Consider the following 17,421-nt stretch of genomic DNA (forward strand, 5'->3'; position numbering starts at 1 on the left):
TATGATTTCACTTTTTCAAATGTGGTTGCATGGCTAAACTCAAATCCTCTCCCCACAAAGGAACAGTAACAAAAGAATGTGTCACATGTAAATCAATCAAACTTTATTTATACATCAATTCGACTGACGACGGCTGGGGACGGCAGGGAAACACTCTGCAGTTTGGCTTCCAGATCTTTGATGTGATCTGCCACCTCATCCAGAACACCTGTGGTGATTCAGAAGAAAGATTAATTCTGGTCTTTATACAGTTTATTAAAATAATAGACCCTGTTGACACACACACACACACACACACACACACACACACACACACACACACATATATACTTGCATACACACACACTTATATAAGAAAAATGTGTATGTAATCCATTGTTTACAACAGATGGAGTTTCTTACCTGCAGGAGGCGGGTCGCAGAGTCATGGTCCAGTTTATCCTCTATCGCTGCAGTTTCTCTCCGTTTGCTCTCCAGTTCCAGGACAGACAGCTCCACAAACTGCTGTTTGGAGCAACGGCCGTACACGGACTCCTGGTGGGATGCGGTGTGAACTCATTCCAGCTGAAGAGACTTGGAGCAGCATCAGTTTTAAGGAGGCTAACACTTAGCTCCTGGACGTAGCCGCCTGTCAGCTGCAGATGTGTGCGCTCCCCTCGTTAAAGGCTGGTCCATGCTTCACATGTACGCGTTGGAAGGTCCGCGCACCACCGATGCGGACGCGCTTTCTCCCATACTACATTTTGAGCTCAGCTGTGCGCGTCCCATGCTGGCGCAGTGATCCACGCAGCCTCGAGAAGCTTTTCTGGCACTACAGACTGTTTATCTGCTCCTTTATTACGGCTTATTTAGAGAAAATTAAGCACATACATTGTCAGTACATTATCTTTAAGTATTAAAGTTTATTTAGCCTTTTTTTAATGTTTCTGAAACGCGGGGGCGGCGCCGGAGCGATTAGTTACTTTCACTTCTGTCGGCAAACCTTCTCCTCCCTCCAGACAGTCTCTCTCTCTTTCCACGAGTTTTTCACTCTTTCCGTGTCTTTAAGTGGAGCCATCAGGCTGGAGCTCCGTCTACTTTCGCTTTTACCGTCATGTTTTGTTTGCTATGGCGCTCTGGCGCATGCGCACACTTCCACGACCTGCGCGCAATGCGCAACGCGGCCTCAAAATTTGGCTGCTGTGTGGACGTCCGCGGATCGGTCCGCGCGGACAGGAATTCATGACGATTTTTACGTCACGCAGACCAACGCGCACCCACGCAGACATGTGAAGCATGGACGGGCCTTAAGAACAAATCTGGGTCCCTCCCCCGCCTAATTGGCTGAATCCACTTTTGTCTGACCTCTCCGTTCTTTAGAAACGAGTGAAAATTAAGATAATTCTGCTTCAGCTCATTAGAAAAGCAACCAGGTACGCTACAGTGTTGTTTGTTTTTAGCTTGTGGCATTGCTACCAGAAGCAAAGTTACCTACTGATTGCGTATTTCCGGCGAAAAAAACCCAGGAAGTGTGAAAAAGGTCTGTTGGTCAAAACTCTGTAGCCTGTGGGCTAACTGAAGTTAGCCCAAAATGCTCAGTAAACCATGGGGGGCGGGACATGACACCTGTCAATCACTTACAAGAACGAAATGAATGTATCTGCTGGGGCTGTAAGAAATCAGCCCATTTAGAGATATTCTATGTTTTCCTTTTGACTGATTGGTGCTGTTGCTACCTTTGGTTTCACCTAAACTTAACACAATCTGTTGTAAGTTATTTAAAAAATAATTTTATCATCTTTTTTGTATTAGCTGTCTTTTTGTGCAGGGAGGGCTCAGCCCTGCTAGCCCATTTATACCAGCCGTCCCTGGGAAGGGTTGAATGGTGGAGAAGTTTGACCTGATTGAAGTTTACTGTGAACAAAGAGGATCTGACCAGGTGTGAGCACACTTGCCAAGAAGGACAACAGACAGGAAGTTGCAGTGATAAATAATATTAAAATCAGTCCAGCTCACAAAAAAAATTCGGTCAGTAAAAAGCTCAATAAAACAAATGGGGCTACGTCTAAAAAAAAATAAATAAATAAAACCAATGCCGGTCTCCAAGCTCCAAGGTCCTCTGTCCTGCTCCTGGGATCCGATCCATCATCCGGGGATCCCTCAGTCACGCGTGACAGGTCTCCCCCCCCGAAGGCGGCATCTTCCACTGCTCCGATGCGTGGGGGTATGGCGTCACACACCCGTCTGCTCGACTCGCTTCCTCCGGGCTGGGGCTGCACGCTGGGACCCTACGCGGAACAGAGCTGCGGCAGTGACTTGATCCAACACGCCCACGCTCTCAGTGCAGCTCGTCCGACCAGTGCTACTGAGCCTTCAAAAGTACTCACGGGCCAGGCAGGGTTTCCCCTGCCTCTGCGTGTGCGTCGCGTTGTAGCACTGGCGGTCCCAGCGTGGTCCTGATCCGCAGTGCGCATGCAGTCTTCCTTTTGAGCTTCCAGCCACTGCAGAGTCTCTGGAGCACACCTCGGTCTGCTGGCGTCTCCTTATATCTTCCTAATCAGCGCACCTGTGTGCACTGATTACAGGGCGCTCCGTGATTTGGAGGGTTTGTGGGGATGTGGCAGGTGAAGTGGCCAGTCATTTAAAAACACAAATGAATAAAATGCACTGCAAAATAAATACTAAATAAAACACAGCAAAATCACAGCACACAGTAAAAGAAAAAAAAATCTAAAAATCAAACAATCTAAAAGGTCACATCCTTGTTCCTGGATCACATATACACTTAGCGATACGGGTAGAGGTCTAATGTGTAAACTCAGGCTCACGGTTGTGTCAGGACCTGAGGGGCTGGGCCTGTTGTCCCTGTGGAGGACAACATGAGCAAATTCACCTTGTTGAAACATTGCCCACTGACTCCCAGCGGTGTGCATCAGTGAAGAGTTGGTCAAGAACCAACTTGTTTGCATTGGCTGAGACGATGTCGTGATCGAGTGGCGTCTTCCTCAGTTGTTATGGAAGAGGCAGATTTGCGCTGTACATCCTATTTCTGCTACGATGGTCTAGATGACAGATATGAGAAACAGTTTTTTTCCCAGAGACACATGACAAACTGACGAACTTGGCATTTTACACATGTTGTGGGACTGTGGTCTCTCTCACTCCTTCACAGTTCACTCTGTGAGGGGTGAGTGCAAAATTAGAAACTTTAAAATCATCCTAATTAGATGTTTTAAGGGAAACCAAAATGGAAAATGTACCTGTGTGAGTTTTTGAGTGGGAAAACATTGATGTTTTGAGTATGAATGTAAATGTTTGAGTGATCTGAAGGCCTTCAATACGTGGTGGTATGCGCGCACCTGTCGGCCACCAATCACGCAAAGCCCAACCTTTGATTACAGCAACTCGCTACACCTGCTGCGCTGTCCCCTCGGCTCTGGCATTCACACAGAAGCCTGCTCGAAGCAGGGTGTCAGTCTGCTTGGTTCACAACTTTACTACGCTGTTGGGCTTGTCAGCGCTGAGCTGAGCGCTGTCCCTCTTGTCGCCTGAGTTATTGCGCTTCCCTGGTGAGTCGTACTCCGCTCCCATTCATGAAATTCCAATGCGCTGGGTGTAATGCGCCCTCATTTTAGCCCTCTGTTTAATCAGCTGGCGTTGTCACAACTTCCAAATTTAAATTAGGTATAATCAATTCTAGATTTTAAGAATATTTAAGTGCATTGACTTGATTAATTTGAGACCCATTCGGCTACAAATACATGGTTTTGATCTTTCTGGTGTGTTAAAGCTCTGGCTTTGTACTCGATCTATTGCACCAGTTTCAATCTGCGGGGTGTAATTTAGCTTTTGGAAGAAAGGTGTGATTTTCAACATCCAGGAAGTGTCTTGGATGTGAGTGAGTACATGGTGAGGTCTGAAATACGTGTATGGTTTGTTTTATGTTGTGAGGAGAGTTCCAGTTAAATGAAGCCCCTTTTCCCAAAGAAATAAAATGAGCTTGGAAAAATATATAAATATGTGTGTAGGAAATGCTAAACAGACTTTGGGAAAATGTCGAGCTTAAATGGGAAGAAAACATCAGGGAAAAGATGGATTTGAAATCAGAGAAGCGGGAAGAAAAGGGGAGGTTACAAAAGAGGAGGAGATGATAAAAGTGATAAGATGGTGAAGAGAAAGTGTGGAGGCAGAGCAGAGTGACATGAAGAAATGCAGTGGAGTGGCGTTTTTCATGGTGGAAAAATCATTCTGTTACAAGGCAACAGTTTTTATACGTCATCAATAGGCACGTTTAATCAGATTGTAAGGCGAAGCCGATTGTAAATGTGTCATATAAATTCCCGAGTGGATTTGCTTCACTCGGAGCGGATTGTACGAGGTAGTCAACGTCGATCGATAATCTGCTCCGTGTCTCATATAAACGCTGCCTGACAGCCGAGCGGATCGAACGGGGATTGTTTGTTCTGCGCATGCGTTTCCTTGTACGTAGTGACGTGATGATGTGCGCAGTAAACGGGACGCAGGACAGTCAAAAACAAGCAGAAGAACACGACGGTGGTTGAAAAACACTTTTTGAATAAAAACCCCGAGAGAACAAACACTGGAGTGGCGAGATGGCAAACGTGCAATAGCGAGTTGTTCAAAGAGCTTCGTAGCAGAATACTCGTGGACTGTCCGGCCAGTGTTATGGATTACCTGGTTACCATGTTAATGAGTGACAAATGTCTGTAAACAACATGCTGGTAACAACAGATGTTAAAATAAGACTCACAAAAGACTCTAAACTTATAAATTTACTGTAACTGTAGATAACCGACGTTCGTTAGAGTGAATACAAATTTCAGTCGGGTCTTCAACATCTGTTGGTCACAAGTTAACACACACCAGTTAATTCTGAACATCGGCAGGCGGAGCAGAGCCCCGGTGCCCAACACCGAGACGTGCCGCTCGGCGGGGCAGGACTCTGGCCGGGGGAAGTGCTCGCTCTTTGAGCAGCGTATCATGGAGATGTTGGAACATTATTTGAGCAGATCTCGGTGCTGAGGACTGCTGGCTGTGAAGCCAAAGACCTGAAAGTTCCGTGAGAGACTTTGTGCGCATGTCACAGGATGCCGTATAATCCGCTTCACCCAGGACCCTTGTAAACGAGGATTCAACGTGGATCGCTTTGTATCACTAAAAGACTGGAAAGGGCCATGGATGAAAACTCAGAACAAACAGCAATCTCAACTTTATTCGGTATAGATGGCTGATGCATACATACCCCTGTCAAACTGCACAGCCTGAAGAATAAAATCCCTGATCGTTGTATTAAGTGGTATGAAGCACAACGATAACGCTGCACATGGGAGTGTGTGAAGTGAAATCCTTCTGCCAATATATTGTTAATATGATTGATCAGATATTAGCTAGGAAGTTACATCTGGACTCCCAGATTTTCCTTCTGGTTATATAACCAACTGTTCCACAGTTACAGAATAAAGAATCTAGATTTGGTTAAATTAATGGAAATAAAAAATGCAACCTGGGTGCTTCAGTAATATGAGACTACAGGCTCGTATCAAATCCTCTTTTGGAAAAACATCATAGAGAGGGTTGTTCAACAGAATCACAGTTTCATGATGCAAAACAAGCCTTTGAATCCATTCTAGTCTGGATTTCGACTGCATCACTGCACTTAGATGGCACTTAAAGTTTTATTCTTCAGAAATTTGAATGAGGATGCCTCCATAACCACCACCTCGGCATTGCTCGGTGTCAGTGCTCCATTTGGTGACAGTTGATCAGAATATACTTTTTAAACAGACTGGAGCACAGGGTGGGACTTACTGGCACTGTGCTGAGTTGATAAATCTTACAAGACGGGACAATTTTGTCTCAGTTGGTACTTTTGAGTCTGAACAAACAAAGGTCACATGTGGAGTTCCTCAAGGGTTTATTCTCGGACCACTTCTATTCAATATCGACATGCTGCTTCTTGCTCAGCTTATGGAAAACCACCGCAGCTCCTATCACACTAATGCAGATTACACACACCTTTATAGCTCAGTGTCATCACATGACTACAGGTACTGTCATCTATTAACACTGTATTTAAGTTAAACTGAAGAATGATGAAGAGCTCCACATGAAACATTTCCCAGCAGCTGCCACCGGTTGAAGCGAAGCTTAACATTTTGGGGGAAAATACCAGAAGTACACGTCATAATAATGTAGTGTAATGTCCACACAACTGAGCACATGTCCAAAACTGTAGCTCTTGTAGGATGTTTGCAATCTGCAGCGTCCAGTGGTCAGTACCTAATGGACTGGCTGCTAAATTCCTGGTACCAGACACAATAAAACAGATGTCTGAGAGTCCAGGACTCCATGGGTCAGAACCGTTTGGGAAGCAAGAGGAAAACCTGCGTTCACAACATTATGTCTGACTGGTGTATATTAGTTAATATTGTTACAAGATTATCCAATAAAGTGTTTGTCCTATCAAGGCTTTACCTTCTGAAGTTTAAATGTGTAAATTTATATTTTTAAAAAGAGGAATAAGACTTGTGATTCGAAACTGCACATGTTTACTTTCAGTTCAAGGTTTAAAGAAATGTTGGGTAACTTTCTCGGTGAAGTTGTCTTGTGTAAAACTTGCTTTCTGTGAAAGGTTGGGACACAGACGAGAACAAAGAAGTGAAAATTCTGAACAAAACAGATGCCCTCAGGGTAAACATTTAGAACATGTGTCATACTTTATGATGAAAGGATGGAATGTTTAACTCACACTGACGAGTGGACAAATCTGCTATTCAACTTCATGTTTCCCTTTCTCTGTTTCCCAGTGATGGACTAGCCACCCGTCCCTCCCTGGGCCCATTCTCAGCTGGGATTGAGTCCCAAGACTGATAAAGTGATCCAGAGAGTGGATGGGCTATCTGTAGAAGAAGCTGTTTCCCTTTGTCTTTTGGTTTATTGCTTCAGGTTTAAATCTCAGTGCTCAGGTGATTCTCCTCATTGATGCAGCACAAAGCCGGCGAACAATGACAGACTCTGATAATCTGAAAACCTTTCTGGGTTTTCAGCAGGAGGTGTCAGAAAAGTTACCACAGGGAGAACTGGCTTGTGGCGGCCAAGCGTTCATAGCAACGTCGCTTTTTGATCCTTCGATGTCGGCTCTTCCTGTCATTGTGAAGCAGAATTCACCAAGCGTTGGATTGTTCGCCCACTAATAGGGAACGTGAGCTGGGTTTAGACCGTCGTGAGACAGGCGAGTTTTACCCCACTGATGATGTATTGTTGCAATAGTCATCCTGCTCGTTACGTGAGTACATTTTTATCTCAAGTCCCCATTTTCAAGTGCAACGGCCAAACTTTCTTTTCATTTGGGGATCGGTTAACTCAACAGCCATGCTCGAAGTCACTGAAAACGGCTCCCAAGATGGAACTTTTTGGAAACCCTCTAATAATACTAATACTAATAACACATTGGGCTGCATGTGGTGCAGTGATTAGTGCTCTTGCCTTGCAGCAGGAAGGTCCTGGGCTCAAGTTCCGGCTTCGGCTTGGGGCTAATGTCTTTCTTACTGTCTAATGAAGTGCGAAGCAAACCCAACCAGGTGGAAACCTAAATGTGGCAACATTTCTGACAGTCTCTGCAACTCTTGTAGCAGTTTAGCAGTGAGGCGTCTTTGTGGAGATTTGAAACAAAGCAGATGATAAAGTTTTGTGTCACTTCAGCATTGCGTTTTCTCGGAGATATAATGGGTTGGTCTAAACCCGAAAGATGTGGTCTTCCCAACAAAATCTCCTCTAGACGAAGGCTTTCGAACTGCCTCATTTTGTCATTCTCAAAGTTATAGGAGAATCTCTTTAATAATCCATTTTTTTCACAGCAGTTTGAATATTATCTGTGACGCTCTCATTCTGGAGCTCTTCCACGGACAGGATGGTCCACACAGTGCTGCCTCGTTACACCTTTACTGAGGAACTGGCTGACTTCCTCGATGGAAGTGTTTAAAAAATAAAAATGATGGGGCTTCCTGGTTGAGCTGAGTCATGTGAGGATGCCTCTGTGCTCGATGGGATGGCTACCGAATTCGGTACTTTTATAGGTACCAACTGAATCCCGTTGGTATTTCAGAGTGCCGATTCACATAAAATCAAATGGTTCCATGTTTCGATACGTAAACGCATCCTTGTGACTGTGGAGGAGTGGAAGAGTTGGCGGTTTTTCCCAGCCGGACATGAACACAGCTTTGCACGGGAGCGTGATGACGTCAGTCGCCGAGCGTTCAGTAAACAGAGCAGCGTTGGCGATAGAACGCGCTCCAAATACGGCTCCGCTTTTCAAGACATGATGCAGATTACACTCGCTGCGGCGGGAATATTTCTAATCTAGGAAGCTCTGTGTCTTTACATATATTTAAGAAAAAGTTAAGAGGAACTTTTGCTACATTATACCGAAACAAAACCCCACTGGCCGTGAACTAAGATAAACTGAATACAACAAAGTAGTATGCTACTGATGAAATTGTCACTGTCTCACGAATTAATCTGTGATTAGCAATGAACCATTATAAATTGACTGTAAGAGTATGAGTATGTATGCAATCTATAAATATGGAAATATCCACACATTATAATAGGAGAAACAATGAAAAGTAATGAGTGAGAGATTTGGTAAGACTGGAATGGTAATGGGTTGGGAGGAATAACTAAACCTGTATTATTGTAAATGTAATTAATGTACTTTGTGTACTTTGTGTCTGGGGCCCCGCTATAAGCTTGGGTAGCTTCTTGGAAGTTCCCTTTTACAAACATAAATTAAATAGTCTTGTAAATTATCTTGTTGTAATTATATTTGTGAATAAACAGAATAAGACGAAGAGTTTTCTCAAGGCTGAGGAGAGCAATGTTTTAAACAGCTTCAGATCTCCGGCTAAAACTCCTGCAATCGGCACCGTTAGCATCAGTTACAGTGTCCGCGTTTAATCTATTACTAAGTAATCCACTACTGTAATTAAATAACTTTTTCAGTAATGGAGTAATGGAAGGGGATTACTGTGGCAAAAGTGGCATTTATATCATTATCACTTTCAGTTCTGTTACTTTTTCGCAATATTTTGTGAGCTGAAAAGATCTTATCCACTAAATATCAGATCATTTATAGAAACATCCGAACACAGTGTCGTAGTTTTATGACGTGTCCGTTCGTCCAACGTCACACAACTGAGACAAGAGCAGCAAAATAAACTCAGCATGGGGACCATCAACTGGAGAAAATCCTGCAAAGTTTTATGGCTGGAAAATACAAACAGCAAACCAGCCAGAGTCAGAAAAGGCAAAAAACTTTTCTTTTTTTTCCCTAAACCGTATAAGTTGAGTAACACGTGGAGATAATGTTAGCTAAATGATGACCAGCTACTACATGTATACTACTGCATGACGACATGACTGCTGCATTATTTGTGTTCTTAAAGGCAGCAGGTATCGGTCAAGCCATTTTTCTTTGTCTTGATTAATTTTGCACATATGTGCTGTCACATTTGAATAAAAGGTTGGTGTGTTCAGCGTTGTGTCACTGTGTTCGCGCCATTAAACGAACATAGAAAATGCATTGCCCTCAATTCAACATTCATTCTTGTTTAGAGGTCAGAGGCATTATTTAGTGTCATAGAATTTGAACTTTATTCCAAAGTGCTGAGCAGCTTTTAATTTTTTTTTTTTTAACTAAAGTAATTTGGAATTGATTACTTAACCAAAGTAATCAACGAAGCAACTGGATTACATTTTAAGGGGCAATCAGTAGTTGGATTACTTTTATGGAGTAATCCCAGCAACATTGATCAGTTAGCAACTCCTCTGCTGCCAGCAACAAATTAACATTTATTACCACATAAACACAAACAAAAGTACTGAAAATTGAGCACTGGTATGGTTAAATGTAAACTCATCACTACACCACCTAAACTACCCCTGGCTACTTACCGTAATATTTTAATGAAACCACAGATCCTTTACTTACATCTGCTGTTTTCTGCTCAGGATATGACAACAAGCCAATAAAGAAAGTGTGGCTCAGTTAAAGCAATGGCGCTGAGTTGCTCGGTGATAGCGAGGAAAACATCTTCCAGGCAGGACTTGAAAAGGAACGAGGGTAACGCTGACATCAAATATGGTTAATATGCAGTGATGGAAGAAGTACTCATTTTGTTTACTTAAGTAAAAGCACAAATACTGGGACAAAAAAATACTTAAGTAAAAGTCGAAGTACCCAAGGAATAATTTACTTCAGTAAAAGTACAAAAGTACTTGCTTTAAAATTTACTTTGCAAGTAAAAAGTAAAAGTATTTATTTCCGATGAAAAAAAATGCAAAAATATAAAATACTGAACGTGAACTGTGAACGTAGTAAATATTCAAAATAAGAACCAGGCAAAACACTGTCTGCACAAATTTATTTAGAACAGAGCATTGTAAATAAAAGTTTTACAATCTCAAAAATGGTGAATTATTTACAATTCTGGCATAATATTTAACAAGACAGACGATTCTCTTGGCAAGTATTTTACAAGTGTTTGTGGTTCAACTTCAAAAGAAGTTGATTTTCAAAGGTTTTCCAATGGAGACGAGCTCTTTTAGGAGAGAAGATCAATCCAGCTGGACGGAACAGTCTCTCGCATGCTGCAGATGCAGGTAAAGGTGTGTTTAACTCGAGAGACATACTGCACACCATGGGGAACGGCTTCAAAACGTCGAATGCTGTGCTTGTGCTGGTTCGGTAGGCATCTTGCGGCTTTGTACTTTCCTGGACGTTGCCTTCATGGAGCCAAAGAAGTCCTCATCATCTGATGATGGAGAGCTGCTGCCAAACCTCTGTGTTGGTACCTGGTCCAGATGGATCTTGATGTAATCCAAACCTATACAAAAAAACATACATTTGCAATGATCTTAGCATTTTATAATAACTCATATTAAAGAAAGTGGCTAAATGGCAATTGTTTAAAAAAAAAAAAAAAAAACTGCTTTCAGCACATCCTCATCACTTGTCCATGATGCTCGGACCTTTGGTAGCAGGATAGCAGCAGCGATCATTTCAGCGATCAGAGTGGGCGGGTGCGGCCGCTGGCCCAGAACAGACCCCGCCGGCCCGGAACAGACCGGCCGTTCAGGAAACCTCCCGAACCTCCCGATGGCCAGCCCGCCCCTGGCTGTGACCCTTCACTCTCTGCTAGTGGCTCCTCAGCGGCACTGCTCGGGCGTGAAACCGTGAACCTCCTGAACGCTCTCTGTGAAACATTTTGGAAACCGTTTTCGTTCCGAACAGCACTGTCTCCTCCTGTCCTGTTCAGACTCCTTGAAGACATCGGAAATGTTGCTGCTGCATGCTCCACTGCCGTAGTACAGTGGCTCTCCCTTCTTGATTCGCCACCCCAAATTTAACATGTATTGGTCTCCATGTTATTAGTGGGCGTCGCTGGTGATCTACTGAGAATGCATGTGCAAAAATGGTGTGAAAGTCCCCCCCCCCCCCCCCCCCCCCTTAAGGGAAGATTTAGAATAAAAATGAAAAATGAAGGTTGAATCCATGAAGTCAGGCAAATGAACACACTAAAAGTATTTTTTTTTTTTTTTGTCATTTTGATGGAGAAGGTCGCGACTTTTAATTTTCCTTTTCTGATTACAATGAAATATAATCTAAAATTACATAGTTTTGCAGTGTAGTCACTGAAAATACCTCCTGTGAAGAGCAGTCTTACACTGACAGCTCCATCACACAGTGTCTTATGAGCGCAAAATAGAGAGTGTTTACTTTCCGTGTGCGTCTGAATGAGCATAAAGGCGTACTGGAGTGTCCTTCATTTTCTACTCACTCATAATGAACGAAAGTCTCCAGCTCTCTCCATCATCCTTCTAAAAATTCAGTCAGTGATGAAAAATATTCAGGTAATGCGACCCCTATTTCTGCCCACATCCACAGCCCTCTGCGTAACACTGCGTCTGTCGTACACCTGCCTGGAGACGTTCTAAATTTAAATGCATGAACACTGCGCAACAGTTGTGGGTTTGATGAAAGAGATTGCAGGTGCTAAATGATTAAATTGCACACTGGACCAGTTTGCATGAGTGTTTTTTTTAGTACAACTGAAAACAATCATATTAAGTGAATCTAGTGTATACATGGACACCATATGAAGCGGATGGCTCAGTCTGATGGCTCATGAGCTGAAGGCCTCTCTTCCACATTCCAGGTTCTGATGTTCAGCTTTGCAGTCAGCAGTCTTCAGCCCCGAGCAGATTGTTTTAGAAAATAATTTTAAAAGTTAAAACTTAAAAAATTAGAAATACCAGTTTTCAATTATGAATCCGGTTTCTTCATTGTGAGTTCACCAGCGCTCAGTCGTGTAACAGCTGTCAGAAACACGTCATGCAGTCGCACGTCACAGATATTATGTATGGAGGGGAAGATGAATTGATTCCACAAACTGCAAATGCGTTTAACGTCGGTTCAACTGAGAGGCGCCAACATGGAGCGTAATCAGCGAGGCTGAGGTTAACTTCCCAATCACAGCTTCCTATTCGGAATTTAAGGGGAAAGATAAGGGAAAAATGTTTTCACATTTGTAGAAGCTATTTTTTCGTTCTCTGCCTACATTCTAACTGTACTCTCTACAGTGGACACAGGCCACAGATTTGTGCCTGGAGACGCCTGTCCATACCGCAGTGCGAAGTAGAAATGAGGCATTACTGGAGCTAATGAAATCGCTGAAGCCTAATGCAGAACGGTAAATTTCTTTACAATGGTCAGTATATACAAAATTATGACTTTTTCAATAAGCATGCATTTAAGTTTAATCAGCAACTCTTAGTTGCCTGCAGGTGAGAGCCTCTCTGTGTTTGGCCTGATGGGCTGTAAACCATGCGTACTACCCTCAAGTTGTCATTTCAGTGGGATTTGCCCTTTGACCCTGAACAGGGCAGAGCACTGGCAACAGATTAGGTTTGAAATATCCTCCTGTCTGCCGAAACCCGGGTTCAAACCAGGGACCTTTAGATCTTCTAAACGCTCTCCCACCTGAGCTATTTTGGCTAAACAGGGAAAAATTCAGTGGAATCATGGCAGAGTATATGTGCAAGTACACATGTTTGTGGGCCCCTGTTTACAGGACACTTCCAATGACAACACACTGCTTTTGTGTTTTCATTGCAGAAATGCTAAAAACTGGGAAGTGTTCCATTGTTCTTTCACAGCAGGAAAGAGACAGTTTAGAGACCTGATCACCCTGTGACTGCAAAGTTTTTATAGCCTGCAAAAACCCGGGATTGAACCATGGACCTTTAGAACTTCAGTCTATTGCTCTCCCAAGTGAGCTATTTCAGCACAGATGGCTCATAAAATTCAATTTGATTGTGTCTCAGTAGATTTGCAAGTACACTAATAAGTAATATTATGTCATATAACGTACTCCTACATACTACATATAACTCCTCCCCCTCCTCCTCTCTGGAGGACGTCGTGCAGGTTGACAGTTTGAGTTCAGAGAGTTCAGGTGCTTCACCATTGTAGCGCGCACGCAGTCAGAAAATATGGATAGCTGCACTGCTTATTTGGCAACCTCAGGAACTCACATACCGGTATGATTGGCTCTGGAACCCAGAAGCGTGACAGTCCAGCCCCGCCCATCGGAGTTATTCTGTCCTGAAACTGAAACTTTTGAAAGAAAAGAAACTTGATGAAGACATTTGTTGATGGAGACAACAGATTATCGAAAGGGAATGTTTCTTCGATGATGTGAAAAATGGGAAGAGTACCAACAGTAGCTCAGTTGGTAGAGCAGGTCGTCTTGTAACCGGAAGGTTGGTGGTTCGATTCCCGCCCCTGCAGGCGTAAAACTGTTGTTGTGTCCTTGGGCAAGACACTTCACCCACCTTGCCTAGTATGAAAGTTGTGAGAGTGAATGGTTGGTGGTTGGAGGGATCAATGGCGCAGCCTCGCTTCTGTCAGTCTGCCTCAGGGCAGCTGTGGCTACAGTAGCTTACCACCACCCAGTATGGAGTGAATGAATAATGCAATGTAAAGTGTCTTTGAGTGTCCTGAAAAGTGCTGTATAAAACCAATTCATTATTATTATTTCTTAGTTATGGTGCCTTTCAGCCATCAGTTTGACAGTGGCAGCGTTCACACAGTCACTGATTGGCCTCATCATTGGATTTACTGGAGGAAAGCAGTGGAATGCCTTTCAGGCTTTGCACAGGTGCGTTTCTGCATACAAATTCTAATTGACAGCTATCTTACACTTTAAAAAATGCTTCCTATACAAAGTAATGCAATTCAAAATTAATTATGCGCACTTATGTTTTTCCAAAATTATTTGGCGCCCCTAAGGAATCACTTCTGGTCTCCAAGTGGGGTCGGGACCCCAAGGCTGCGAATGGCTGCCGTAGTTAATAGATCTATTGCACATGCGTGAGGAGACGGACTATATCAACAGTGGTGGCTAAACATCTGTGTACTTGTCATTGTTAATGTGTGAAGTGTGTGTGTGTGTGTGTGTGTGTGTGTGTGTGTGTGTGTGTGTGTGTGTGTGTGTGGAGATACATGAAATACAAAGACTCATCCATGCCGTCGGTTCAACCTGAATCACCCAACAACCCAGCTTCACAACCCTGAATCTAGACACAAGACTTCCAGATGTTTTACTCTTAACACACACAGGACTGAAGGCTGAATCCTTGGTCTGACCAATAGCTAGCAGGTATATGATATATGTGGGGGTCGCACAAAGAGGAGACGGACACAGGAATAGAGTCGAGTCGGGTTTATTATCCACACACGTGACAGCTGTCATTCCAAGAACCAACCCCCTGGAAGCAACAAGTCACGTGGGGAGGTGTGCCCCACCTCCCCACGTGACTTAACCCCGCCCCTTCTAATGTGAGGCAAAATCCTCTCCCAGCAGACACCACAAGTACATATATTTAATGAATACAAAAGCACTCTGTAATTATGCTGATGACCTCCTGTTATTTAGAGTATGTCTAACCTAGCTGCCTCCCTCCCCGTAGTTGTAGATATATTCGACAAATTTTGGCTAAACTCAAGCTTTAAACTTAACCTCCACAAGAGTGTCCCACTATCCCTAGTAGGTCATGCTAACTTAGTTAAAATGTTTGTTTTACCAAAGTTCCTGTATCTGTTTTCACATATCCCCATCCTTATTAAAGGGATAGTTTGGGATTTTTTACATGAATCTGTATGGCATCCCCGTCAGCAGTATTGTTCATTCACACAGACTTACCCCTGACGGTGTCCAGTGAGCAGAGATCCTGTCCGGTTTAGGTCCAGAGGAAAAGTAGTCCAGCAAGTTTGCTGGGGTCCCGAAAATAAAGCGTTTTTCTTCTCAAACCAATATGTGTTCGAAAGAGTGATATAATTGCATCACAAAACCATTGTCGAAAAAGTCAGACCTCGTAAACGCTTGGCACTATTTTCTCTCCCTTCATATCACTCCGCACCACCTTCAGCTGGAGGCGGCGCGGAGATGCTAACAGCTAGAGCTAGCTAGCTCTGTACTAGCGGTAAACAAAGTGAAACCAGCGAGACCAGGAGAGATTGGAAACTTGAAGTGAATGAGACAGACAGGGAGAGAGGGAAGACATGGACAGGAGATTTAGGGAGGAACGGGAAGGGCAGGTGGAACCAAGTGGCAGCCTCCGCTGCTGAAAAATAAAGGTGATTCAAAAGTGCAGAAATGCTGTAATTCCAGGGAAATTCCAGCAGGGGGCGATGATGCTGGTTTCAAAAAGAGTCTGAATCCCATTGGAGCTCATTCAGTAATGCTGAATTTCAGAGTGAAAATAAACACATTAAAAGTCCAGTTTGAGAGCTTGTTTTGGTCTCTATTATTAGTTTGTACACTGTGTCGGCTTGACCCTACTCCCATTCTCATATAAACCACCAGTAGATTTTATTTTATGAGTTAAAGTTTTGCATAAATCGCCCTATCACAGCTTCTCCTCTGTCCACGGGATGCGGTCATGTGGCAGTTCACATTTACATCCAGTTTCAAATGTTCAATAAGGAGACGTCCTGCTGAAAGCTTCAAAATGAGGTTTCAGAACTGGGTTACATTGGAAATTTCGTCCATCTTTGATATACCGTCAATGAATGGAACCCTGCAGATAAAAGGAGCCATTATATTATCATTCAAGTTTTGCTATTAAACACTTTAATGGAGGGTGTTTTTTTCAGTATTCTGTTCTCTTTACTTCCAGATTTGAATTCCCATCAACTCATTTTGGGCTCGGACTGTGTGCTTGACCACACTCTGGATCACTCAGCTGTACCCACAAGGCCATTGTCGAACTCGGTTGAGGACTATGGGATGTTTGATCCCGTTTGTTCAGTGACACTGACAAAAAACAAACTCAATCAAGCCATCTGTATATAAGGAATGCATCAATGACTCCTTCACATCTGTTTATGTAGAGGGCCTGTGTTTGAGATCTAAACAGAGCAAAGATTTTATTTATTTTCCTCACTTTACAATTTTTATTCACCATTCCACCAGTGTTGTTTTGGACTGTGTGTTCGTAAGTATTAGTAGGGGTGTTATTGTTATCACTGTCTACTGTGTCTTAAATACTGTGAGTCGATGTTCCCATTTCTTTAAATTGATGTACCACACAAGAGATTTGCATGGACTTTTTGTAAAGTTTCTCAAAGTGTCAACACACCAAAAATGGATAAAACTCAATACTGGTGAAGTGCTTTGAATGAATAAAACAGCTACAATTGAGGAAATCATGTTGAAAATATTAACAAAACAGCCCAGAAACTGCTATACAGATAGATAGATAGATAGATGTGCAGATGTATGAAGTATAATGAAAAAAGTGATTCATACTTTGAGGCTGAGGAAAGTGGCACAGAGTACCACAAGAGGGTGACATTACACTTTATATCACCAAACCAGAGAGCAGTGATATGATAAACAAACTGAAAGAAAAAAATGTGGAAGACTTCAATCAATGTGTATGACTGAAAAATGTCTAATTTTATGAGACACTGGTTTTAATGGAAGTGGGTGTTTGGAGGTTCTAATCAAGTGTTTGGAGTGTCTGAGTGGATGTTCGGTAGTTCTGCATGAGCTTGTGTTTGCAAGTTCTAAACAGGTGTTTGGAGCGTCAAAGCAGGTGTATGGTGGTTCTGAGCATGGATTTGTAGATTCTAAGCATTATTTGTAGATCTGAATGACTGTTCAGTGGTTTTCAACTTGTGTTTGGAGGTTCTGAGTGGGTGCTTGTTGGTTCTGAGCAGGTGTTTTTAGCTTCTAAATGGGTGTTTGGTGGTTGTCAGTGAGTGCTTGGTGGTTCTGAGCTTATGTTTAGTGGTTCTGATCTTGCTTTTACCTGGGCATTTTGTGGTTGTGAGCGAGCGTTTGGTTTTGAGCGAAT

This window comes from Salarias fasciatus, chromosome 19 (genome assembly GCF_902148845.1).
Source record: "Salarias fasciatus chromosome 19, fSalaFa1.1, whole genome shotgun sequence".
In the NCBI taxonomy this organism is placed as follows: domain Eukaryota; kingdom Metazoa; phylum Chordata; class Actinopteri; order Blenniiformes; family Blenniidae; genus Salarias; species Salarias fasciatus.